The sequence below is a fragment of the Amia ocellicauda genome, chromosome 22 (assembly GCF_036373705.1).
Source record: "Amia ocellicauda isolate fAmiCal2 chromosome 22, fAmiCal2.hap1, whole genome shotgun sequence".
NCBI classification, from domain to species: Eukaryota; Metazoa; Chordata; class Actinopteri; order Amiiformes; family Amiidae; genus Amia; species Amia ocellicauda.
In genome coordinates, this window is record NC_089871.1 from 19,143,870 (window position 1) to 19,171,337 (window position 27,468).

Consider the following 27,468-nt stretch of genomic DNA (forward strand, 5'->3'; position numbering starts at 1 on the left):
TCGATGGACTCGTCATGTTTTATTAATGCTCTTAGGAGATTTTTCTCCATACGATTACCTGGAAAACAGTTGCGTTCAGACTGCGGAACCAACTTCATTGGGGCTTGTAGGGAGCTACAATTCAAACCCACTGAGATGGCAGAGAGTGCTAGTGTGAGAATGCTCAAAGTTGCACTTGGGTCTTCAATCCTCCTCATTCTTCACACATGAGAGGTGCATGGGAGCGCATGATTGGGGTCGCACGCCGCATCTTGGACTCGATGCTGCTACAGACAGGCCCCTCCCGACTCACACATGAGGTACTTACTACTCTCATGGCTGAGGTCTGTGCTATTGTAAATGCGAGACCTCTTGTTCCAGTTTCTTCTGATCCTGAGTTTCCACTAATCTTAACTCCAGCCACACTCCTCACTCAGAAGATTGGCACTCCACATGCTCCTCCTGGAGTATTCGATGCTAAAGACCTCTTCAAGCGTCAGTGGAAGCAAGTACAAAGTCTCGCAAACACCTTTTGGAACCATTGGAGGCTCGAGTACCTTGCCACGCTTCAAGGCCGCCATAAATAGGCAATCAGACCTGCCTTAAGGAAGGTGATCTTGTCCTCTTGAAAGACAGCCAAGCTAACAGAAATGAATGGCCAATGGGGCTGATTACAAATGCTATTCGAAGTAGTGATGGCAAGGTTCGCAAAGTAGAGGTCAAGGTTGTCAAACAAGGAACAGTAAAGGTCTTCTCAAGACCCATCTCAGAGGCTGTTCTCCTTTCATCCCAAACAGGTTCATTCAAGACTCCTATGGACTTTGGTTTTCTTGTTATATTGCTTAGGTTATATTAGTGGTATCCCATTGATATCAGACGGGGAGTGTTCTGTCTTTACTTTATGTTCGTTTTATGTTTGGATTTGCTGCCACCTAGTGGTGGATTTGTTTACACTTGTAAATGTCTTCACTTAGCAGTGAGGGGTAATTTCCGATTGTTGGAAAGCACTTCCTGTATAAGGTCAAAGTGCATCCTCCATTTTGTAGAGGAGAATTCTAATTGTTTACATGGGCATCGCAGAAACATCCAGAAACGTTGTTGCTTTGGCAAGCATTATCTGTGTGTATACGTTAAATATACAGATTCATCTTAGAAGATAATTATTCTTGTAGTTTGTAGTGTTTCTTTATAAGTGAGTATTGTTATAGATTAGCAAGCACTGTGTACATAAACAGCTCCCGCTCCCTGAGTCTGCAAGTGTTCCTTTTATATGTATATATGCGTGTATATGCAACTAGATATTGTTTGTTAAACGTGAGGTATGACAGTATTTTTGTAATTTATATCTTGTTAAATATATTATTATTCTATTTGATAGCTACTGTATCAGGTCTGCGTTTAGTACGGGTTCTGCATATAAGACAAATCGACGTGCCAGTTTTCTGTGATGCTATATTTAGCATTGCTATGTTTTATTGTATGTAAACTGTTTATTTACATTGCAATTAAGACTCTCTTTTCTTTTATTTGTAGTTTCACCACTCTTTTATTTTTCTATTCATTGGAAACTGTACCAACCCAGTTATTTGCCACATGATTCACTGGGGTATAATCTGTGTAGCAATAAATATTGGAACACAAGTACAGACTGTTTCTTATGCAATAGAAGAGGTTTAGCTGCCTGTTGAATTGTACAATGTCACGTGCAAGGAGAACAGAACATTGATATTAAACAAGGTGGCATGTTTTGACATCATAAAGGTTTAGTTTTTAGTTTCCAGCTGCTGTAGTTGTTTAACTGTTTTAGATTGTGTTATCTTTTAGAATCCCCCTTTTTGGACCTCAGACATGCAGTGCATCCAGAAAGTATTCACAGTGCTTCACTTTTTCCACATTTTGTTATGTTACAGACTTATTCCAAAATGGTTGAAATTCATTATTTTCCTCAAAATTCTACAAACAATACCCCATAATGACAACGTGAAAGTAGTTTGTTTGAAATCTTTGCAAATTTATTAAAAATAAAAAACAAAAAAAGCACATGTACATAACTATTCACAGCCTTTGCTCAATACTTTGTTGAAGCATCTTTGGCACCAAGCTTGGCACACCTATTTTTGAGCAGTTTCTCACATTCTTCTTTGCAGGATCTCTCAACCTACATCCGGTTGGATGGGGAGCGGCGGTGCAGAGCCATTTTCATCTCTCCAGAGATGTTCAATTGGGTTCAAGTCTGGGCTCTGGCTGGGCCACTCAAGGACATTCACAGAGTTGTCCTGTAGCCACTCCTTTGTTATCTTGGCTGTGTGCTTAGGGTCGTTGTCCTGTTGGATGATGAACCTTAGCCCCAGTCTGAGGTCCAGAGTGCTCTGGAGCAGGTTTTCATCAAGGATGTCTCTGTACATTGCTGCATTCATCTTTCCCTCGATCCTGACTAGTCTCCCAGTTCCTGCCGCAGAAAAACATCGCCACCGCATGATGCTGCCACCACCATGCTTCACTGTAGGGATGGTATTGGCCAGGTGATGAGCGGTGCCTGGTTTCCTCCAGACATGACGCTTGCCATTCAGGCCAAAGAGTTAAATCTTTGTTTCATCAGACCTGAGAATTTTGTTTGTCATGGTCTGAGAGTCCTTCAGGTGCCTTTTGGCAAACTCCAGACGGGCTGTCATGTGCCTTTTACTGAGGAGTGGCTTCCGTCTGGCCACTCTACCATACAGGCCTGATTGGTGGAGTGCTGCAGAGATGGTTGTTCTTCTGGAAGGTTTTCCTCTCTCCAAAGAGACACGCTGGAGCTCTGTCAGAGTGACCATCGGGTTCTTGGTCACCTCCCTGACACAGGCCCTTCTCCTCCGATTGCTCAATTTGGCCGGGCGGCCAGCTCTAGGAAGAGTCCTGGTGGTTCCAAACTTCTTCCATTTATGGATGATGGAGGCCCTGTGCACATTGGGACCTTCAATGTTGCAGAAATTTTTCTGTACCCTTCCCCAGATCTGTGCCTCGATACAATCCTGTCTCGGAGGTCTACAGACAATTCCTTGGACTTCATGGCTTGGTTTGTGCTCTGGCATGCACTGTTAATTGTGGGACCTTATATAGACAGGTGTGTGCCTTTCCAAATCATGTCCAATTAACTGAATTTATCATAGGTGGACTCCAATCAAGTTGTAGAAACATCTCAAGGATGATCAGTGGAAACAGGATGCACCTGAGCTCAATTTTGAGTGTCATGGCAAAGGCTGTGAATACTTATGTACATGTGCTTTTTTGTTTTTTATTTGTAATAAATCTGCAAAAATTTCAAACAAACTTCTTTCACGTTGTCATTATGGGGTATTGTTTGTAGAATTTTGAGGAAAATAATGAATTTAGTCAATTTTGGAATAAGGCTGTAACATAACAAAATGTGGAAAAAGTGAAGCGCTGTGAATACTTTCCGGATGCACTGTATATATGCTAGGCAGGGTTTCACTCTTGGTAAATTGTAATCTGTGAATGTCCGGCTGTATCCATTTAAGGACTGTCACAGTGCCCTCCTTCTCTTGTGCACTAGGGGTCACTCTTGTCCCCCTAAGATGGAGCACCTCTGTTACATTGTGGCAGCGATGGCAATCATTGTTTGTTTAGTCCCTTATTTAAGAGATAGATTGAAGTAGAAATGTGAGAGCTAGTCTTCTTTTACTTTTTCTTTTTCAGTCGAGACGAAACATGACGTATGTGCATGTGTTTGAATATTGTTTGACTTTTGTTGTCACTGTTACTTTAGTTTTGAATGGAGTTGGTCCGAGTGCCATGGTCCCTTGTCCCGTTTTATATTAATTAAGGGGGGGGAAGCCTGTATTAAACTGGTAATGTTTGGTGTTTTGCTACTAAATTTGAAATAATCCATTATTTGTTTGAGGTTTTAGTTGGTATACTTACAGATGGGGAAAGGGTTGTGCTGGATGTCTTGTCTGGTGAGCTTCATCTTACTCTTTGTCACCTTGATGGCTGTGCTTCTTGCATTCCAAAGGTGTCTGAAGAGGGATGCTTTGTTGTTTTAACCATCTGAGGGAGAAATGTTTACAATATCTTCTTTGACCTGATGGGGCAGGCTCCTGCTGTGATGTGATGGTCCTGGTCAGCACCTCTGCAGACGTGTGTCTTGCCTGCCTGTAACCTCTTTGATCTGTGGAGTGAACTATTTTGCAGATTTTGGGTTGCTGCGAATCAAGATTTCTCCAGAAAAATGTTAGAATTGTGTATGATTTACACTACTTTTAACTTCACAAAATCCAGTAGTTTGGTTTCAGTGGAGGTGCTGCCATCATATATATTGCAATACACTGCAATGGCATCACATTTTGTCCTGGCACAAGTAAATTTGGGCTCATGAAGTTTTCTATTGAGCTGTGCTGTGCAGTCCATGGACCTGTAGCTGTGGTTATGATGCATGGTATGGTAGGCAAATATACCCTCCTGCACAGCCAAGTTGAACTCTTTTTTTGAAGAATGGTGTAAGATTTGCAGAACCAGCACGTGCAGTCATGGCAGATATGTGTTTTTTCCTTTGTTGGTGCTCAATAACAGCCTCCACTAGCAACTGAAAAAGATGCATTACAAATGGTGCAGCGAACCATTGTTTTATCATGGCCTACAGGACCTATAAATGGAAACTTTTTCCATTTGCCCATTGTAATGACATATTTTCATTTCTGAGAGACATACCTCCTTCTTCCTCTTCACTGTTTCTCCTCTCCTTTCTCTCTTTCTCTTTACTCTTCTTCATGCTTTCTCCTCTATTTTCTCTTTACCTTTACTCCTCTTCCTCTCTGGTCTTTTCCTTCTCTAGCAGTCTTCCTCCTCTCATTAATGTCCTTCTCTCTTTTCCTGTCTTACTCCTCTCAACCCTCCTTGCTTAATATTTGTAACTGAAATGGATTATTATTATTTTAATTTTTAACCTAGGATGCATATACTGGGTCAAAATGACCCGGCATAATGTTTTTAGTTTTTTTTGCTGTATTGACTTTCTATTCTATTGTCATCTATTATTCCAGGAATTCCGTAAATAATGTGTCTTTAATGTTCCAACATCATAGTTTTGTTTTTTAATTTCTTATTTTTTTAAGTAAAAAGAGTTTTTGCATGACTTCCCCAAGTTTTCATGTGTGGGTCAAATATGACCCGTATGCATTTCCTTTGGAGTTCAGTGAAAGTGCACTTGTCAGACTGACCTTTCTTTTTGCTACAACAGTAAAATCAATGTAATTAATACAGTGTTTAATGTTCAGTAATCACCATTTTTATTTCTCTGACTCCTTTTTAACTCATTGAGTAAAAGGAGTTTTTGCATATCTACCCCTAGTTTGCATATGCCAGATCAATAATGACCTATATACATTTCTTGTGTAATTTGATAGGAACCTCCATAATGTTTACATGTCCATCATTACCAAAGAGAAATGTATACTATATTATTATTATTAATAGCTAAAGGTAGCTAATATGTACAAATGTAGGACAGAGAACAACGACCAGCAAAAGGGAAAGAGTGGAGAGAGGTCAACAAAGAGGAAATAAAGGCCTTTATTGGTTTAAACTTTGGATTTTCAAATAAATGTTAAATATTATAAAACATGTTTAAGGTGGTTTTATTTTGTTATTCAGTGAATACAAGCTATCGGTTACAATGACCGGCTTTGCCGCTTGTAGGTAGTTTCTGCTTCTAGTGTTAATATAACAGTTTTGCACACATACAGCTCTTAAACGAGTCCTCAGTTTTTATGTAGCCTGCTGATTTTTGTTCATGGTATTCAGCTGCAACTAAATGTTTTGTAAAATAAGACACAGAATAAATGTGTTTGATATCAAACGTTTGACTTCTTTTTTTTTTTTTACCACATTGAAACTGGGAATTGATAAGCCGAATCGGAATTGGAATCGATAAAATTCTAATGATACCCAACCCTAGTTACTATCTGGTCTGGGAAACTGAGGAGCCCACAAGAACAGTGATTGGCCACTTCGTCTTTCCTGCAGTGTGTTTCTGCTTCATTTCCGCCTAGAGTGAAACGCTGGGCTTGTTTAGAAAAACAACAATTAAAAAGTTTTCCAATTTTAGTATTGTGCTTCATAGTTTGCTGTATGACTGTACCCGAACCTTATTCTTAAAAAAGCTTGTTGTTTACCTTTGCCACGGCAACCACAGAAGGTACTGCAGCTGCGTCAATGCTTTGACAACACACACAGTGTCACTGACACAGAATCAATGCAATCAGTATGAATAGGGCAGTCCTACAGCCAAAGTATATCATATTGATAGCCTGTTGTTTATGATCCGAGTTTGATGCCCACATATTGAGTTGACAAAATAACTGCAAAATAACGTGGACATTTCTGGGGACGGCTCCAGCCGGGGACAGGCCACCAAAAACGGGGACTGTCCCTAGAAAAATGGGGACGTCTGGTCAACCTAGTGTAAACCGTAACACTTGCATCACAAAGTGTAACCAGGAATAGAATGGGGTCTGTTAAGCGACGCCAAGCAGTCCGCAGAAATCTTTAGATCAGGGGTGTGAAACTCCAGGCCTGCGGGCCAAATACGGACCCACAATGGTTTTAATCCGGCCCATGTAAAGCTGGTGTATCAGTAAATAATTAGGCCTGCGTGTGAAAACTACAATTCCCTTCAGCCATTGTGAATGTCATTGGCACGAGGTAGGTTTTTAACAGCCAATCAAAGGCTGAGTTACTTTCCACATTCCTGTTGTTGTTGTTGTTATTATTATTTTTATTTCTTGGCAGACGCCCTTATCCAGGGCGACTTACAACATAAGTGCAAAACAAAGTGCAAAAATACAGTTAAGTAAAAGGCATCAATCATTACAAATTCACTTTAACTAAAACAGCAATTCAAAATATAATACATTTTACAAATTACAAATTACAATTTACACAGGCAAGTACAGTAAGTGAGGTCCTACATCCTGGACGGTAAAAGCTAAGTGCTGTCAAGATGTAGGGTCATAGTCAAGGGCTACGGGAAAGGGAGCAAAGAGGAAAACAAATCGAAAACACAAGAAGCATAATAAAATTGTGAAGTGCTATCTAGCAGGGATAAAAGGACTAATATTACAAGTACTGTCGGAAAAGATGCGTCATGAGTAAGCGCTGGAATCAGGTCAAGGACTCTGCTGTTTTGACTTTGGTGGGCAGGTCGTTCCACCTTTTAGGGGCCAGGGATGAGAACGAGCAGGCTCTGGAGGAAGGAGAGTGGAGAGGAGGTAGAGTTAGTCTTCTGGCACTGGAGGAGTGCAGTGGTCTGGAGGGAATGTATGGAGAGACGAGTGTCTGAAGGTAACTTGGTGCAGTGTGGTCCAGACAGCGATAGGTGAGGGTCAATGTCTTGAACTGAATGCGTGCCAGTATCGGGAGCCAGTGGAGGGAGCGGAGCAGTGGAGTAGCGTGTGCGAATCGTGGCAGAGAGAATACCAAACGAGCCGCAGAGTTCTGGATGAGCTGGAGTGGGCCGGTAGTAGTTGCAGGCAAGCTGGCCAGGAGGGAGTTGCAGTAGTCCAGGTGGGAGAGGACCAGTGACTGGACAAGCAGCTGAGTCGAGTAGTCAGTGAGGAAGGGACGGATCCGGCGTATGTTGCTCAGGAAGAATCTACAGGTGCGTTTCAGTGTGGTGATGTGCTGGGTGTAGGAGAGCATCTCAGTGGAGTGAGCTGTGCGGAAGCCGGATTGCAGAGGATCAAGGAGTGAGTGTTGGGACAGAAAGTCAGAGAGCTGACGGTGGACCGCCCGCTCGAGAGTCTTTGAGAGGAAGGGGAGTAGGGAGACAGGGCGGTAGTTCTGAGGAGAGGTGGCGTCAAGGGTTGGTTTCTTGAGCAGTGGGATGACAGCAGCTTGTTCTTTCAGTAATAATGTGCAATAAATTCAACTCAAAATGTCCAAGAAAAGAAAATTCAACAAGGAAGGTAGAGTGTTTCAGGAAAGCTGGGAGTGGGAATATCTGTTTATGGAGCAGAGTTTAATAGCTGTATGCCTCGTTTGTAAGGAGAGTTTAGCCGTGATGAAAGAATTCAATATACAGCGGCACTACGAGACTAAACACAAAGTATGGGTGTTTGGAGAGAGAGCAGAGGCTGCACAAAGTGGCTGAATTTAAAAAGGTCTTCAACTACAGCAAACCATGTTCAAAAGGGCAAAAACAGAGAGTGATGCTGCCGTTAAAGCGAGTTACATTGTATCCCAAGAAATTGCCAAAATGTCAAGGTCTTTCTCTGAGGTGCTTTTTTAAAGAACTGTTTGCTTAAAGCCAGCGATGTAGTGTGTCCAGGCAAAAAGCATTTGTTTGTAAATGTCAGTCTCTCACGAAATACCGTTGCTGAGAGAGTAGATGATTTAGCTGCTAATCTCGAAGACCAGCTTGCCGAAAAAGCAAGTAATTTCATTGCATACTCGCCTGCTATTGAAGAGAGTATTGACATAATGGACACAGCCCAGGAATCTGTTTTTATCCAGGGGGTAAATTCAGATCTAAATGTTACTGAAGAGCTTTTGGATGTTGCAGCAATGCACAGCACCAGCACAGCAAATTACATATTTCAGCAAGTTGAGAGACGTGTGAACCAAATTAAGTTCCCATGGGAGAAATGAGTGGGTCTGAGCACAGAGGAGCGCCTGCGCTGTGTGCTGAAAAAACAGGTCTGCTTGGTAGGATGCAAAAGAAAACTACGGGAGGTTTAAAGGTTTAAATTGGTGCTGATTCCAGGAATTCCTTGAGGAGCTTAATGTTGAATGTGGCGATTTGCCTCGGGGCGTAGTACTCAAAATGTTTTTTGAGCTATAGGCAGAAATCTGACTTTTTCTGCAAAACAAAGGGAGACAAATATCAGAGCTCTTGGATGAAAGCTGGCTGTGCGATCTTGCATTTCTATGTGATGTTACTGAGCATCTTACCTTAACATGAAGCTACAGGGCAGTAAACAGGTCATAGCAGAGATGTATGACAGTGTGAAAGCATTCATCTTAAATTACATTCATGGGAGAAGCAAATGAAGTAAGGAAACCTTTTCCATTTCCCGACTTGCCAAGCCATCTCGAACTCTCTCACAAACGTCACTATTCCAAGCGCTGGATTCACTGCAAAACTGAACTTGTTGTGTAAAGAATTTGAGTGCCGCTTCTCAGATTTTAACAACCAACAATTCAGTTTCCAGCTTTTCTGCATCCCGTTTGGTGTTGATGTGAACACATCCAGATGGGATTGATCGAGTTGCAATGCAATGACACACAAAGTTCAGTTCCATTGGCGCTGCAGAGTTTTAGCCCTTATTACCAGTGCCGTTACCACAGACCTGCCTGCATGCTGCACAAGTCCTCTCAATGTTTGATAGCACATACCTGTGCAAACAGCTGTTTTCACTGATGAAGCTCAACAAATCCCCCCAGACTTCACGACTGAATGACAGGCATCTACACTCCATATTGAAGATCGCTTCAGCACAAGATATTACACTGGACATTGCCAAGCTAGTGTCACGAAAACGCTGTCAGGTCTCCTCAACAAATGAAACCCCCTCAGAGTAGTGATTAGGTCAGATATGTGTTTTGGATAATTGTAAATGCTAAAGATTAAGTATAATTCTAACTAACTAATTAATTTAAATATAGAGTGTTGTGAATTGTGTTGAAACGACAGTGAATTATAAATAGGGATGAGCAAATATTTATGCAGCCCTCGAATGAAACTTGAAACTTGGCCCGTGGTAAAATTGTGTTTGACACCCCTGCTTTAGCTCTCCCAGCTGAGCTATTTCGGCCAAGCTCCCCAAGCCTGGTTTCCCGCTTTTTTTTTTTTTCTTCATATGATCTCAGATCCTGCTGAACAACAGATCAGATTACCGTTCACTACCATAAATCAGCAAATCGTCATCATCGATCACAGGTAAAATTAAAACCCCCAAACCCAAATCAGTCAAAATATGGAAAAGTGACAGGCTGGGGGGCCCGTCACAAAAAGGGCTTGTTTGTAGGCAGGGTCTGGTCTAGAAACACACACTAGGGAGGCAGGCAGAGTGTACAAAAGAGCCTTGCTGTTGTTTATTGTTTCCCTCAATGGCAGGTGCAATGTGAAAACTTACAAAACAAAACTTAGCTCTGTCTGAGCACTAGCTAAATATAAACAGTCCCTAACTAACAAACAAAACACTAATAATAATAATAATAATAACAGTAAATGACTGAGTCGGCAGAGCCTCTACCTCCTACCCTCATTCCTACACCTCCAGAAGTCCACAAAGTTTTGCTGATCCAATCTCAGTGCCAGACCCCTTATCGAAGAATCAGACCTGAAACTCATGCCCTCTGCAAGGTCTGCAGCACTCAAAGCCACATTAAAATCACCCACCACTATCCCATTCACTGAATTAAAATCCCTGTAATCCCTTGAAAAAAACCTGTCTCAGTGTCTCATTGGGTGTATAAATATTCACCAATTCCACCGTCTCATTCAACAAGTGAATAGCAACTTTGAGGAAGCACCCAGTGTCACCATCTCTGTAAAAGCTGCCTTCACCAATATCGCCACCACCCCCCTCCTACAAGTCACAGAATTACTAAAGTAAACATCTCAATTCCATTTACGCTTCATCCTATCAACCAAATTATCATTCCAAAATGTTTCTTGAAGACAGATTATATCAGAATAAGCAACACTAATCAATAGCTTATCAAACTTGACCTCATCCCACAACCCACTTGAATTTAAGGAGGTTATCAAAACCATTACAATTATCAAGAAAAGCAGCATCCCAAATCCCACAAACATGAAACTTCTTCAGTGAGCATATGAAACCCCACTCACACACAGTGGAGACTTCGCCTTGCTCACAACTCTAGTGGAAATATGGCCGTTGCTGGGCAACACTTTTCATCTCATCCATTTGCCAAGTTTGCGTACTGCTGCTGGAATACATTCTCCCCCCACAAGCCCATCTGCTCCACCTTTAAAGCACACTGGTTGCCCCCACAAACTGCCTCCTCCATATCTTCCACCCGTCTCACTCTACTCACGTCTTCAGAGGTGACCGCAACCCCCTCAGCTTCCTCTCCCATATCCACAATGGGCACAGTGCTCAGAGCCTCTTCACCAGAGTCCACTGTCAGGTCCCCCTGCACCACATCCTGTAAAGGGAGCATAGCTGGACATGAACAGTTTCCTGCCCCTGCACTCCTTTCAGTTCATCCACTCCATCATGAGGAGTCGCAATCATCACTGAGGAAACATCCATCTCCCAGTGTCTCCGTCACAGCAGTTCTCACCTCCTCCACTGCCGAATCCAGGCAGGTGTAACTCATCAATGCATGGTTACAGTCCTCGCACCGCACAGCTATACAAATTCGAGCATAATGACCCTGTTCCTTACACTGAAAGCAAGTGAACTGAGGGCAAGTCTTCATTCCTTGGCCATCCAGCATGCACAAATTACAAACTTTAACTTGCTTGTTATGCACAACTCAAATACTTTGGTCCCTCCACAGTGTCAAACCTAGTACTGTGCAGCAAGGATTTTACAATGCTAGGGAGACGAACCCGAACAAACCTTGTCTCGTTTGCAACTGTCGTGTCATAATAAACATGACGCTTGATGGCTGAAACCACCCTCACTCCCCAAGTATCCAGTTTATTCTTGATGGTAAAAATTATTCTTGATGGCAGATGCAAAAAAGAGACCACAAGTTAATCGGTAAAAAGCCTGCAGCAACAAGGAATCCCCTTAACAGCTAAACCAGTCTGGAGGGTACACACTTGTTTAATTGTCTCCAAAGTCAATTCATACTCTTTATCCCCTCTCTGTCAGCATGCAAGGCAAGCACCATCTTCACAAGAATTATGAACTGCATCAATGATAGCCAAAGCAGTCACATTGGCCACACGGGAAACATCAATGATCACTGTGCATTCCTTGTTGCAAAATCTCTTACCAGAGACATTTTCTTTCACAGTTGAGATATCCAAATCCATGATGGAAGAAAAAAAAAACGGCTTCCTCTGCACAGCACAAAGCTGCCGGGAAGCCTTCACAGGAGTACAGGTACCCAAAAATGTCAAAAAACAAGACAAAAAGAAATCCACAAAGAGACACTCGTTTCTGAAAACACTCCCTCCTCTCACAATCAACCAAACAGGTTTGGTCAATCCCGCAGTCAACAACAAGGCGCATTGAGACCAGTGTGGCCGCAAGCCGAAAGGCCTGCCTGCATTGCGTCTCTTAAAGGCAACGTATGTATTGATGAAACATGCACTGAAAATGAAGAGGAGAACACACTCGTCAAGCCTTCAGTGCTCTTGGGCTCTCCATCAAAAAGCTTGCAGCACCTGGTATTTCCAGGAGGTCTCCCATCCAAGTACTGACCAGGCCCTACCCTGCTTAGCTTCCGAGATCTGACAAGATCAGGTGCGTTCAGGCTGGTGTGGATGCAAAGCGAGAGGCCTGCCTGCATCACGCCTCTTAAGGGCAAAGAACCTGTATTGGAAAGTAGAAGAAAGTGTTTTCTAGTAACTATATAATGTTTTATATTAGTACCAGCATTATAAATAATACCATGTGTAAGATATTATTTGTTAGAATGTATTTTTCTATGGGAAATTCTATGCTGTCTGGTTTGATACAGGTCTCCCTCTTTTTACCTAGTTCCTAAGATTCCGAGGGGCCCTGCTGGCAGTTAAACTAGAGTCCAGGATACCTGTCCTCTGATTGGCTCCTAGCCAAATACCCAAGAAGTTAGGTTTCTTATTGCCATATCGATATATTTGTATCATGCACCCAAACCATGGTGTGGTGTTGGCAAAATGTGATTGGTTAAAGAGAAGCCTTATAAAAGAAGCAATGGACAAAGAGAAAAAGGAGAAGAAGAAAGACAAGACGGAGACAAGAAGAAGAATAAGAGCAGGGGGAAGAGAGAGACACACCCACTGCCAGACTTTCCAGACTGACCTAAGCTGCCCTGTAAGGAAAATAGGAGAATAGGGATAATATCCTATCCTTTCTGTAATCCAGCAGAAGCTTAATATTACTTATGTTCAGTAATATAATTGAATGATATTAGTTTTCTATTTTTGTCAAAAATAAATGATTATTGCACATCTGTGATTTAAGAAACATAAAGAAGAAACATTAGAAAATGTACAAACGAGAGGAGGTCATTCAACCCACCGTGCTCATTTGGTGTCCATTAACACCGTGATCCCAGGATACTATCCTGTCTATTTTTAAATGTTCCCAAATTTTCAGCTGGGGAGTTTGTTCCAGATTGCGACAACTCTATGTGTGAAGAAGTGTCTCCTGTTTTCCATCTTGAATGCCTTTAAGCCCAATTTTCATTTGTGTCCCTGGGTCCGTGCATCCCTGCAGATCTGGAAAAGCTCCTCTGGTTTGATGTGGTCGATGCCTTTCATGATTTTGAAGACTTTAATCAAGTCCCCATGTAGTCTCCTCTGTTCCAGGGTGAAAAGCTTCAGTTCCCTTAGTCTCTCTGAGTAGGACATTCCCTTCAGACCTGGAATAAGTCTGGTTGATCTCCTCTGAACTGCCTCTAGAGCAGCGATATCTTCATAAATGCATGTCTTACGAGGCATTCTAAATTAAACTTTGTCTGAATCTCACTATCTTAGTTATATTGAGTGTTTTTTACACAAATATCCCACAATGCATCTGGTTACAGGTATGACCCGGCCACTCTCACAGTGCACTGGTTCAGTGAGTGGACCACTGATGACCAGGAGTATGTGTTCTTTATTTATAAATCCAATATGCTGGTGTGATCGTGGGCTAGTGTGTGAAAGGTGGAAACGATTCTCTGAGAGGTTATACCTCAAAGGTTATACCTCAAACCCTCTGCCAGTTCGGTGAAAGTTTTTAATACAATTTGATGCCCCAACGACGCACCGAAACGCAGCTCACATTACACGGGTTACTGAAGCCCCGCCCACCGCTGTGTGAGGCTGACTGACCAGAGGGGCGGGACTGTATTTGCATATTAGCTATATATTTATTTTGCAAATATTTATATTTATATTGAACATTTATATTTATATTTAACATTTAATTTCCTGTTAATTTCAATGTATTAGACTGTTTTGTTTAATTGATGTTCTTTTGGCAGTTTGCCATTTAACACATGCTTTAATGCATTTTGTTTTGAATTCAATCACTAAGATTTTAAGGTTTTAGAAATTATTTTAGAATTGATTTTTATCATAAGTATTACAATTTTGTATGCTTTTCATTTGTATTGTAAAATACTATCACAATAAAACAGTATTTATGTTTAAATTTTATATTTAACATTTATATTTAGACTAAATAATTATTTAAAAGTTATGTATTTATTTTGTGACTCAAATATTTAGGATTTAGTTAAATATTTAATCAAACGATAAATATTTATTTTTCAAAAACGGAGATTAAGCATTTATTTAAAAAACGAAATATTTATAAATGTAGAAAAAACGGCTTATGTATTTACATTATGTATTTGCTTAAGTTAATTTAAATGTCTGAAAAAAGTGTGCGCTGTTTTACATTTGGTGTTAATTTTAGTTAAGTATTAAAATGAGCCCTAAGGCAAGAAAGTTGCATTTTGTGTGCAAATGTCACATCCATACTGCTGGAATTGCCCTATAATAATATGTATGTATATGTAAGGCATTTGCACAAATACATGGTTATGCTGTATTGTTTCAGAAAATATATATTATAATTTTAAAAAGATAAAAGCATATGAGTATGTATGTAATGATGTTGAGTATTTATTTAATATTATTTAATAATTATGTTTGATATAATACCAAAGGTCGTATAGCATAATATGGTGTGTATGTATGTATGTGTACTTTGCTAGTTTTCTATAATAGAAAGTTCTCATTTTCTTTATGAGTTTTCAGTTTATTCAATTACTTTAAATAAACTTCCAAAAGTTCATGCATGCTCAGCAAGTGGGTTTGCCTTTGATGCTACTGACCTACATAGAGAAAAACTAGAAGTCTCCTTATATGGACATGTGGCTGGGATTTAGTTGAGGGTTGTGCTCTCCAGTTAACCCAAGTAGTCTGTGTTCTGCAGCTGTTGAAGTGATATTAATTGATTGTCCAGTAGAACTGCACTGTTTGAAGGAAATTAGGAAAGACAGCAGATGCTGGCAGCAATTGTAATACCTAGGATGGTGGAGAACTTGAATATTGTCTGTACTTTGGAAGTTATTGTAGCGCCGTCTCCCGGTGTGAATCTGCGCTGGATTATTTATTTTCATAATCCCGTTTTTTCTTCTTCTTAGTGAATACAAATTCCTTGTTTAACTTTACTGAAGAGTCCTCTTTATTTCACCTGTCTATTTCATGTGAATCCCAATTGAGATGGAGGAGACAAATGCATTAGTGATACTGAATCTATAATATGTAATTGTCATTTGTTTCAGAATTTCAGGAAACTCTTTCAAAGACATGCGTGTATATATACATCCATGCGCGTATCTGTATGTGGATATGGCTGTATGTTCGGGTAAAACTAGTATGGGTACATTTAGATTTGCATTTGAGGAAAGTTTTTTTTTTTTTAAATGCCTGTGTCAGTTTTAATGTCAAGTGATCCCAATAACAACATTGACAAGTAACATTTGTTGGCGCAATATCAAGTTATTTAGAAAAATATGGCTTCCGTGAGAGAGTAACTTGATCATTCTGAGGTACTTAGGACCAGTCCATCGCGGGAGAGGGAGACAGTAGGTGGGTGCACGGCAGATGGAAACAGCTGTATTGTCCCTTAAGAGAAAACAACGCTGACAAAGCAGCACTTCAGATGAGCAATCAATCTAAAGAGTTACAACATATGTATCCTTGCAGTTGAGAGAGGAAAAAACAAAAGGAGCGATTCATCGGTTAAAGACACGGTATGTTTTTGTTTGTGTGTGTGATTATATTATTATTATTATTATTATTATTATTATTATTATTATTATTAGTAGTAGTAGTAGTAGTAGTAGTAGTACTAGTAGTAGTAGTAGCGGCGTTTCTGATGCTGACAAATGGATCTCCGAATTTTCTTTTTTTTTAGTAATTAAAGTTAAAGAAATCATCTGATTTATCTAATAGACAATACAAAACAGTATGATCAATACGTATGCTTAGTTTGAATGCTATTGTATTAAAATGCGTCTGCCCTGTGTTTCCCCATGACTTGCAAACAATACAGTGCGATTTAAGTACGGTATGTAACGACCTTGAACTAAAATAAATGAAAAACAACATTAAATAAACCTTAGGCACGGTACTTATGTACTTATCAATTATCTTTCCAGAGTTTGTTGGACAACTATTTAGTTAAAATACCTTAATTCCAATTGAACTTCATTAGGCTATTTAAGAATATTTGGACTCTTTGCTCCTATTTATAAAACTAAATGAATCCCCGAATAACATTGTTTCAGAAAGGTTGTGAATACTTTAAACTTTACATGCGTGAAATATAATAGGAAAGTCGCTCATACTTTTATTTCGGGTTTATGGCAATATAAATCTTATAGTATTGCAATTACCAAACAGCCAAACATTTGCATTTGGCTTTCATTAAGGTCTTGTTTTTCTTTTTTGTTTTCCAACTGCATTTCTCGTTTGAATAGACGCCTGTAGTGCAGTTGCTTTAAAGATACAATATAAAACTAGGACCATTTAGTGTTGTTCTCTGGATTTTCATAACCATCTGTTTTGTATGTAGTTCCCTTTGAGGCATAAAGTAATCTACTTCAAGAGGTCAAGTATTTCGGAAAACTTAAGATGTCCCAAATAAAAACTAGCTTGTGGTTTCAAATGTACTTAAACAGTCAGTAATAATGTTGAGGCTTATATGGCTTATATTAATTAGGCATAAAACAAACAAATATCACCTTTAAAACGAATTAGAAAATGTGTATTAAGATCATTCTTCAGATGACTTACAATATTGATCACAAATATGCACATTATAAATTCAGTACATATAGTGCCTGTTTCTGCATCAGTGTGTTATCCCAAATAATTACATACACATGATAGAATAAGTGGTAAAAATAGGTAGGGGATGGTGTGACAAAAACTTTATAAATTAAATAGCTATCTACCTCTGTGCATCTTTTGTAATAATGTGTATCATTATTGAGTAAAACCAATTGAACTAGCCTGCATTTTATATTTTCCTTCTGCTGAGTTAAGAGAACACAAGTCTAAAATTGCATCAAACCACATTTTTCCATATAATGTAGTGAGGTCACTAAAATAAACTGCATTTACTCCTGAACTAGATAGATTTGTTTATTTGTTTCAACTCCTGAAAACACAATTGAATGCCAATTTTATGTGAAAGTCATTAAACCTACTTTAAATGTTTATTACTCTCATGCAAGTTAGATTAAGCAAATGGAAATGTGTGCTTGTCAGTATTTGAAGTACATGGAATGTCACAAGCTTAAAACTAAATCACTCCATATGGCCACATCTGGCTTTTTATGTACTTTATTTTCTTCATAGCTTTCATACTATTCATGCATGTTTCGAACTTATCATAATTCTGTTGTTGCTAGGAAAGTAATGTACTCAGGGGACACAAATACAAATTATTTCTTAATTCACTCAAGATGTTGCCCTGAAAACAGGCTTTGAAAAAAATATCTGAAATTATTTGCCATCAGCTGAAGTATGACAGACCCAAGTGACTGGGGAGCATTAAACATTCTCAACAAAGATCCTATAGGAATTTAAATAATATTGGGGTAAGGAACACATTTTCTGAACATTTGGTGAAAATGTGGTTTCTATGTAATTGAAAGGAGCCTTTTCATGCCTTTAGCCCAATTCTTCAAGCTTGTGGTATTTGTTATTGTTAGTGTTGAATGATAAGAATGGTTACAAACATGAGGAAGCCATTTGGCCCATCTAGCTAAGTTGCTTTTCTGGTAGCTAATCAATCACTCACGTCATCCAGCTGTTAGTTGATGAATCCCAGAGAAGTCAGTTTCAACTAGGCCTAAATATTTGGGCAGACTATTTTGGATACTCTTTGAATAAAAGGAGTGACATCCTTTAACTTTTGTGTGACATACCAGTCTGATTCAGGAATCAGTCCCTTATTCTATGTTGCAGAAATATTGTTTTTTAATGTGGTGACTAACATTTGACACAGTATTCTTAATTAGATCCTGCTATATGAAAATACAGAAAATGTTATAAACCTTACATTTAAAACAATGTTAAATACTTAATTATTATTCTTAATCAACTATTGTCATTCTAACAAGTACTAGTAAATAGATATCAGTGGTGTTACAGTGTTGGAACCCACTCGAAACTAAATTTGGGAAACTTAAATAGTTTCTGCTACTTGCTATATTACTAATAAGAAATAATTGTGAAATAAGAATATTATTTTAATTAAGTAAAGACTAAAGAAAACTTTACAACCCTAGTCACAGCATCATTCTTAGATGTGTGGCTCTAGATGTGGAATGTTGATAAGCAAGCTCAATTTGTACCATATGACCTTTTCCTGCAGATCACAAAATGTCCTCTATCTTGTAAAATGTATTAATACTGCCTGCTCTTTGACAGTACCAAACACATTGTTTGCACAGATCTACTGGCCTGCCAGTCTGCCTTGTGTTAGGCAGTCATGGTTATCAAGGCTGTGGATTGTGTTCATAGGCATTTGACCTTACATTAAAGTTCTACCCATGCTTCTTATTAGTGAGGCAATTAAGGTACAACAAACTGAAATATGTTAACAAATATATTATCAAATTAAATACATTTTAACATTCATTTTAATTAAGGGGTTTAATTTGATGTTTTAGTCATGGAAAACTAGAAAGTCTGTTTATCAAATACTTAAGTCTGAAAAAGGGATATCATACGAATTACTATTTGTCAATTTACTGTGCAAAGATTCACTGTTCCCTGATATCCTGCTCCTGGAGTATCTGAAAGATGAAGTGTGATGCTGTTGTTTGCTCCCTATATGTCAGGAAGGCAATGTAAAGACAAAGACACACTGATATGATCACTAGTACGAGACCTGGTCAGAAACAGAATTTTGGGAGTATTGTGATTTTTGTAGTGTGCTTATTAATATCAACAATTTTGGATGAAAACAACACACACACTGGTTTAAGTTAGTGGATACATCATACAGCAGATACATAAATACATTATTGCAGCCCAGTATATGAGGCCCTATATTTTGAACAAAGTCCACTTCTTTCATTCAGTTTGTAATTTAAATTACTTAAGATTTTATAAAATATGACTGTTGACTTGAATATGATCTATTTGATTTATTATGTCCAACGTACTAAATGACTTCTTCTGAGAAACTAGCAGTGGCGTATTTAGAGGGGAGGTGGGGACATGGTGCCATGCACGGGGCCATGGCAATTTTGAAAATAAGAAATGATTCTTGTGTAGGCAGTGCAGTCAGAGCTCCCTGCTTGGGAGTTCAAACCACGCACCTTCCCACGTTTAGTCAGTATTAATCTCCTGAAGTTGTAGGCTTAACATTGTACTGATTATTTCTGAGGGTCACTAACGGGATGTAACGTGCTCATATACCATACCAGTCACGACAGCAAAAGGGGAACGATCATTCAGTACAATAAAACTACTCAAAACATATTTGCTCTCCACTGTCAAAGAAGAACTATTTTATGTAGGAGATGTATTTGATTAATTGAGGTGTCACAACAGGAGACTTGCATTCACCTAGAAACTCCTACATCAGCTGCAGAAACAGCTGATTTGCAATGTAGACACATATTACTAGCAGGCTCACAAATTGAAAAATGTGTATCTTCACCCGTTTCAGTTACAGAGCTCCACTGAAACAGATCTCTTTGACCGACAAGCACTAGAAACAGCATCGTGTTTGCCTATATAATGTTGGTTGATGTGTGATTCTTGATATGTGTGTCCCATAGTGATGTTTGGTTGGGAAGCAAAGTTATGTTTGAGTCAATGTCTGCCCCACCCCCCATGAAATCCTCGTTACGACATTTTGTTTTTTCATCTCATCCAGACTGATTTGTTTACCCAAGTGGGGCTAGGCTATTGCTCAAAAAACATATTTCTGTTGATTACAAAATGACAATATGTTTACAAAGACACATGGAGAGGCTTAGCAAATGGCAGAAATCAGCTGGAAACCTGTTTTATGAGTGTTTCATGAAAAAGCACCGCCACTTCACTATAGCAGTGATGCAGTTTAACCTTCTTGTTGTATCTGGAGTGGTGCCACACCTAGCTTTCTTATAGTGTTGTTATATTGGCCCTAACAATTCTAAACCTAAGATATTTTGCTTTCTAAAATCTTTTTATTGTATTGTATTGGAAGGCTGACTTTTGAAACCTTACAGACAATCTTATTATGTGGTTACAAGCAGTTTTTATAACCCTTTGAAGGTGAGTAACACAGAGGGAGAGGGCAGTGTTCTTCCTCTCTATTAGTAGCCGCACCCTCGTATGTACAGTACTATGCAACAGTTTTAGGCAGGTATGAAAAAATGTTGTAAAGTAAGAATGCTTTCAAAAATAGACATGTTAATAGATTATATTTATCAATTTACAAAATGCAAAGTGAGTGAACAGAAAAAAAATCTACATCAAATCAGTATTTGATGTGACCACCCTTTGCCTTCAAAACAACATCAACTATTCTAGGTACACTTGCACACAGTTTTTGAAGGAACTTGGCAGGTAGGTTGGCCCAAACATCTTGGAGAACTAACCACAGTTCTGTGGATTTAGGCAGCCTCAGTTGCTTCTCTTCATGTCATCGCAGACTCGATGATGTTGAGATCAGGGCTCTGTGGGGGCCATATCATCACTTCCAGGACTCCTTGTTCTTCTTTATGCTGAAGATAGTTCTTAATGACTTTCACTGTATGTTTGGGGTCATTGTCATGCTGCAGAATAAATTTGGGGCCAATCAGATGCCTCCCTGATGGTATTGCATGATGGATAAGTATCTGCCTGAATGAGACCATTCATTCTGACCAAATCCCCAACTTCATTTGCAGAAATGCAGCCCCAAACTTGCAAGGAACCTCCACCATGCTTCACTGTTGCCTGCAAACACTCATTTGTGTACCGTTTTCCAGCACAACAAAATGCCTTCTGCTACAGCCAAATATTTCAAATTCTGACTCATCATTTGACAAATTTGCTAAATATCCCAGGTTTCAGATCATTAATATAGATTAGAAAAAGCACAGGCCCTAATACTGATCCTTGTGGAACTCCACTAACAACTTCACTCCAGTTAGAAGCAAATCCTCTAATCGACACCCTCTGTTTCCTATACAGCAACCAGTTCATAATCTATCTACTTACATTACCCTGAATGCCTACAGCTTCCAATTTGAGAATCAGTCTTTCATGCGGAACCTTATCCAAAGCTCTGAAAATCTAAGTGTATCATGTCATATGATATCACATTTTAATAACAGCAATCCTGGAATCACAGATGGAATATACATTCAAGTGTGGGCACTGGTGAACAAAGCCAGAGGAACAAGACAACAGTCGTAGTTTGGGTCACGGCCAGGAGGTCAATTGATGGGTCAAACAGACTAGAAAAGGCAGGTAACAAGAAGCAGGCTTGGGTCAAAACACACGGAGAGGCAGTGTACAAAGAACAGGCTTGGTAGTGCAGCAGTGTGGCAAAACAATACTTTGCAAGGAGGAAGTGGAACAAAGGGCTATAAATACTGTGGTGGATGAACAGAGTCAATCAGGAACAGATGGAGATCATGGTTCAATTAAACAAAAAGATTTAATGATGAGGAGCAGAGACCTGAGCACAGTTTCTGAAGAAAAGAGTGACAAGGGGGACATCAGGTGGCAGAACTAGGCATTGTTCATGCAGTGAATGTCACACAGCTGTATTTGCATGTTAAAAAACTAATAAATTAGTAAGACTTGTCTAAACCCATGTTGACTATCACCAAAAATATGGTTTTCATTAAGATGCCATTCTATTCCACGGTTTCAATTGCTACACATTTCAAGATTAGTTTGGCCAATATATGCTAGCCTGCAGGGACATTTAAGCATATAAATTACATGGGCCTAGTTGAAATTAATACAATTCTGAATGAAATATTGAATGAGTGTGGATGAGTAAAATATGTAGTAGTTCCTGTATATGTATTGGAACAATGGGTGCATCTGCCACAAGGATAGTTCCCTTTCAGTTAATCTTTTAACCAATTCCCACTCAGCATAGGTGGTCTGTACATCAAGGAGACAACTCTATCTTTAATATTACTTCCACGCTTCAAATAAAATCTGATAGTAGAAGTAGTAAAGGATTTTAGCTGAGGGTCACATTCTAGTATTTCCCAGGGTTTCAAAATTGTATTTTTATCTGTATTTGACAAATTATTATGTTTACTTACAAAGGTAATTCTTTGTTCCCTTAAAAATTTTTTAACGCTTCTAAGAGTGTTTCTCTTTTTCAAGGCTTTGCTCTATTAAAAGCTGTCACTTTTGTAATTGTAACCTGTTCTGTAGATCTTTAGCTTTAAGTTCATAATCCGTTTCATTGCTACATATTCTTTTGAGATGTATGAAGTTATGTTTTTGATCATATATTTTGGGTGATCACTTCCTGCATGTAAGATTGTATTTTGGTCAGTGGGTTTACGAAAGATTGACATATTATATGTACCTTCAGTGTTTATGGAGATTTTTCACATCTAGAAAATGTAACTGATTTGTATTAATTAATTTGCTTTCCAATGCCTTAAGAAGAATATCCCTTTCTGTTTTAGTTTTAATATAAGATTAGCTGTTAATAATTTATATAAATCTGTATTATTTTATTGTTGCATTATTTCACAAACATAATCCTCAGAATTCTGAATAATGATAGCTCCTCCTTTGTCTGCAGATTTAATTACTATTTTGTTATTTTCTTTCAAATCCTTAATAGCTTTTCTTTGGGTTTGATTAGCATTGTGATAACTAGGTGTTGGAAACAACATTTTAGCTATGTCACTTTCCACTAGTTTGCTAAATGTATTCAACATTGGGTTTTGTTTCCCTACTGGGAAGAAAATTGACCTTTTCTTAAATGTATCTAAAGGATTTGATTCAGTCACAATGTGTTTTTAGTTTCAAAGTAATGTCTAAAAAATGTATAACAATCAACTTTCAATTGAAATGCATTCAGGCCATTGGTAAAACATGTTCCCATTTCTCCATAAAGACTGGGTCACTGGCACCAAATGTAGGCCTATGGTTCATTCATAGTCCCCGTGTAATATGCTTTGCTCTCCAATATTGTGCAATTGCATGCCATTTCAGTCTCAGTTCCTTGTAGTTCTAGATTTCAAATCATCCGGTATTTAATCAATAATTGGCAGTGATATTCAAGTGACTTCACTCGTTTGCTGTGGTTAAACCCTCCCACCTGGTCAAAAAATCTGAAACAGACCGCCATTCCTATGAAATGTTTCTGGGGAATAGCCTGCGTTCTATAATTTTTTTCTATTTGTTGATTCATTGATAATTGTTTTGTCATTTAATAATGGCACCCTTACTACATGGCACCCTTTAATATTCACTCTACATTATTCATTTGGTTGTCTTACTGTTTTCATATTGACTCAATTTACAAATAAATGAGGGACAGGTTCTTGTTTAAATTTGATTTTGAGTGGTATGTTTTCAGGACAGCATTTGGCATGTTTGGTATCCTTGACAGATTTTTTTTTTTTTTTTTGCTAAAAAACTTCTGCAAGTTCAAACTCCTAATTGGGTAGGCTGGAAGAACTCATTAATGTGTAATGCCTTTTTGTGAAACAAACAACCTTGATAAAGCAATTACTGAATAATTAGTACTTTTCTTTGCACATGCATAGCTTGATTTATTTCAAAACGTACAACTTTTCAAAAGTTGTAAACTTTGAAATTACATCTGCACAGTGCATAATTGAGTTATTATTAGTATTATTATTATTTCTTAGCAGACACCCTTCTCCAGGGTCACCTGTATGAATGAGCCAAGATAAAGAGTGATCACAATTTTTTTTATTTTTTTTTCAGTAGCGGTTTTCATAGCAGAAACACTTGCTCCATTGATTTGCAATCCTGGGTCATCTGTGTGCTGTCTATAAGTAATCCCAAACAGGATTCGATGTGATGGATTTTCAGCAATGTCTTTTTTTGTGCCACTCTTCCATAAACAGCTTTGTGGAGCACCTGGGTAATAGTTGACATATGGACAATGTCAGCCATAGAACTCTGTAGCTCTTGGTGGCATCGCTGACCATTGACCTCCTTGACTGATCGCTCAATTTCGGTGGACAGCCTGCTTTAGGCAGAGTCATGGTTGTGCTGTATTCTTTCAATTTTTTTAATAATGAATTTAACTGTGCTCTGAGGGATGTTCAAAGTTTGGGACATTTTTTTATAGCCCAGCCCTGACTGGTGATTTTCCAGAACTTTCTCTTTGACTTATTTTGAAACCTCCTCATTGATAAAGTGCACAGTGAGACTGCTGGGGTCACACTACACGATTTCTACAATCTGACCCGATTTTGTGAACAGTGGGCAGCTCACACTTGACGACTATTTTGCACCGGATTTATGTCTTTTGCGTTGTGAAGGAGCGCACACTTAAGTACAGGGGAACACGCACTTCACGACTGATCTGAAACCCTTTGTATTGGTGATTTGCGTCACAGCCTCCAAACTCCCCACATCTCGCAGAAACACGCGTGAGCCACACAGCGAAAAGGACAACAAACACGGACGTTGACATTTACAGGTCACGTTCGTGAAGTGTAGATGTCCGCAGTTATTCAAAGATCTGCGCTGCTCCACCAATGGGATCAGTGGATTTCTGCAGATCTGTGCAAAACTGCGGAAATCGGCGCAACAAGAACACGACCACAAACTGCTGTTGCTGTCCGTGTTTGTGTGTCGGACAAACAAACAAAGTGCAGAGAAAAGAGGATGTGTGTGAAGACATGGCCTTGAGAGCTTTACTGTGAGAGCTGCAGCTGAGCAACAGTCACATGGCTCTATCCATCCCACAGTATGAGCATTGCATTTTAGGGGTCGATATTTAGCGCAGACCTGGGTCAATTACAGATACTAATTGGTATTTGAAAATATTATTTTCCCTGTATTAGAGTATTTTTAAATAACCTGCGCCGAAACAACCATTGGTATTTGAAGTATTTTAATAAATACGTATGAAAATGTTATTCTTCTGTCATGTTTATTCTTCTGTTTCTTTTCTCTTCTACAATTAGCTCAGCTCTCATTGGCTGCTAATCACGTCACTCTACACGAGTCGTAAATATTAAACATGTTTAATAAAATCGTAGCGGCTCCGACAAGCTTACAATTGGTCTTAAAATCGTGTAGTGTGACCCCAGCATTAGAAACGGTTCGGACGTCCTGCTTGACCACAAGTCTGTTGTTGTGGCGTAATATTCCACGTGTGTCAATTCCGTCTCAACTTTATTCCTACATTCAATGTACAGCTGTGGGATTGCAATTCGGCTAAAATATGTGCGAGAGGGAATTGTATATCTCCTGTCCAGCGTACGGATGAGGTTTTTAAACCCCTCTTTTTTCACTGCATTAAAAGGCACTATGTCTTTAGCGAGGTAGTGGGTTAATGCATTAGTTATGTCCTGGTGTCTTCGTGAGGTCTTTTCTATGGTGTAACAACCGCATACAACTCTGAAATTGTACTTTGTTGTTGCTTGCGATTGCGATTCGATTTCGATTAATCGTTCAGCCCTACTACAAATTGTCCAAAAGTCCCTGGGTCGGGGGATACTTATGCAATCCACTGTAGTAGTACTTTAATAGTACTATATTTTTCATTTCATTTTCATATTTATGTTGTAAGTCGCCCTGGATAAGGGCGTCTGCCAAGATATAAAATAATAATAATAATATTTGAAATTGCTTCATTTAAAATAATATCATAATTTGTTTTAGAGTATTTAAAGCTTTTTTTATGCTGCTGCCTTCCTGTTATGTAATGAGTCTGACGTGACCCAAACCATTCAGTAAACAAGTGAACCATTAAATACAAAACCTGTTTATCGACAATAAATGCAATCTGAAGAACAGGTATTATGTTAAAAACAATCAATTACATTTATTAATGATCAAATAATACAGATCACAGCATACAAGTACACCGGGTACTGCCAGGCAAAATTGATACCAAGACAATGACAGACAAGTCAGAACCCCTGTCCAACTCCACCTTCCAGAGTGACCACCCCACCCACCACAGTATCTGATGGCAGCTGCCTATTAGCATACAATGTGACAATGGAGCCCTCACCCTGATCCCCCACATTCCAGGGTATCGAGACTGATTCCCCTCACCCATACCTCTCTTAGAGGTGATTACCTCACCCCTCCCAACAGCATGCTAGACACATAGTCTACTTACTCGTCTGTATCAATAGCTTTTGATATGCTATAGATACAAGACTGGTAAGCAAACTGTCTTCTCGCCAACCTTTTATTATCCTATTGATGCCAGAGACCCCCCTCACTCAGCCATCTTTGTTCAACTAATGTGAATTAGGACAAAGACCTTAAATTGTGTATTATTACCAGGGTGGAATTTCCTCAGCTTCAGTTTTATTCCCTAAAGACCTAGGGTCGGATTAAATCAAAACTTTGACCCACCCACTAATAGAAAACTACAGAACTGTACTCAGTTGCAGCTTCATTTTTAGTAAGATGACACTTTCTTCTAATCATAAATGTAACCGCTATGATGTACAGGTTTGTAGTTTGCTATTTGTGGGTGGGTCAAAGTTTTGATTTAATCCAGGCCCTAGTCTAAATGCAAGCAATTTTTTGGCAACAGGTCTTTGTGAATGGAGCAGGTAAATGATTGTCAGTATATGATGCGTCACGTCCTTGTGTTGTCAATACTGACGTAACCAAGCATATTTTCGCATTTCGACCACAACACAACAAGGTTAAGCCACCTTTGACTAAGAACTTGTGACTGTAACGAAAAATGGACCGGGTCGTTAGAAATGGCGGAGGTTGAACATAATGTAGCCGCAGCAATTCTGAGTGTTATTGATGAACTAACAGTTTGGTGATGTATGTAATGTTAACTATTGTCATAAATATGTCAGAAATTATATATACCAATACATCATGAAAAACTTTACATTTCTGTACAGGCAAATGTGTTAGACTGCATTACGGTGTACACTGATGGTAGTTCGGTTCGAGTTATTTAATTAGATTTTAAGGAAAATTATTTTTGATGTCAAACAAAACAATGAAAAATAAAATAAGTTGTTTTGAGCAATCAATCAATAGCAGATCTGCCTACTCACACATTTAACTTTGCTGCAGTGTATGTCAAGACCCCACAAAATGCCTCTCCTTACGTGAGTGACACACAGCAAAAACACACA

General features: G+C 39.0%; 1 protein-coding gene and 1 pseudogene across 1 annotated transcript in view; one reads left to right on the forward strand and one right to left on the reverse strand.

Annotated features, from left to right (window-relative positions):
- Positions 1–12,334: 12,334 nt before the first annotated feature.
- On the reverse strand, positions 12,335–12,453 carry LOC136718621 (uncharacterized; annotated as a pseudogene).
- A 3,135-nt stretch (positions 12,454–15,588) lies between these two features.
- The window catches only part of tbxa2r (thromboxane A2 receptor), a 51,431-nt gene continuing 39,551 nt past the window's right edge, over positions 15,589–27,468 (forward strand). Inside the window, exon 1 of the mRNA XM_066695552.1 lies at positions 15,589–15,915. The gene's annotated coding sequence lies outside the window, so the exon portion shown is untranslated. The remainder of the gene's footprint in view (positions 15,916–27,468) is intronic.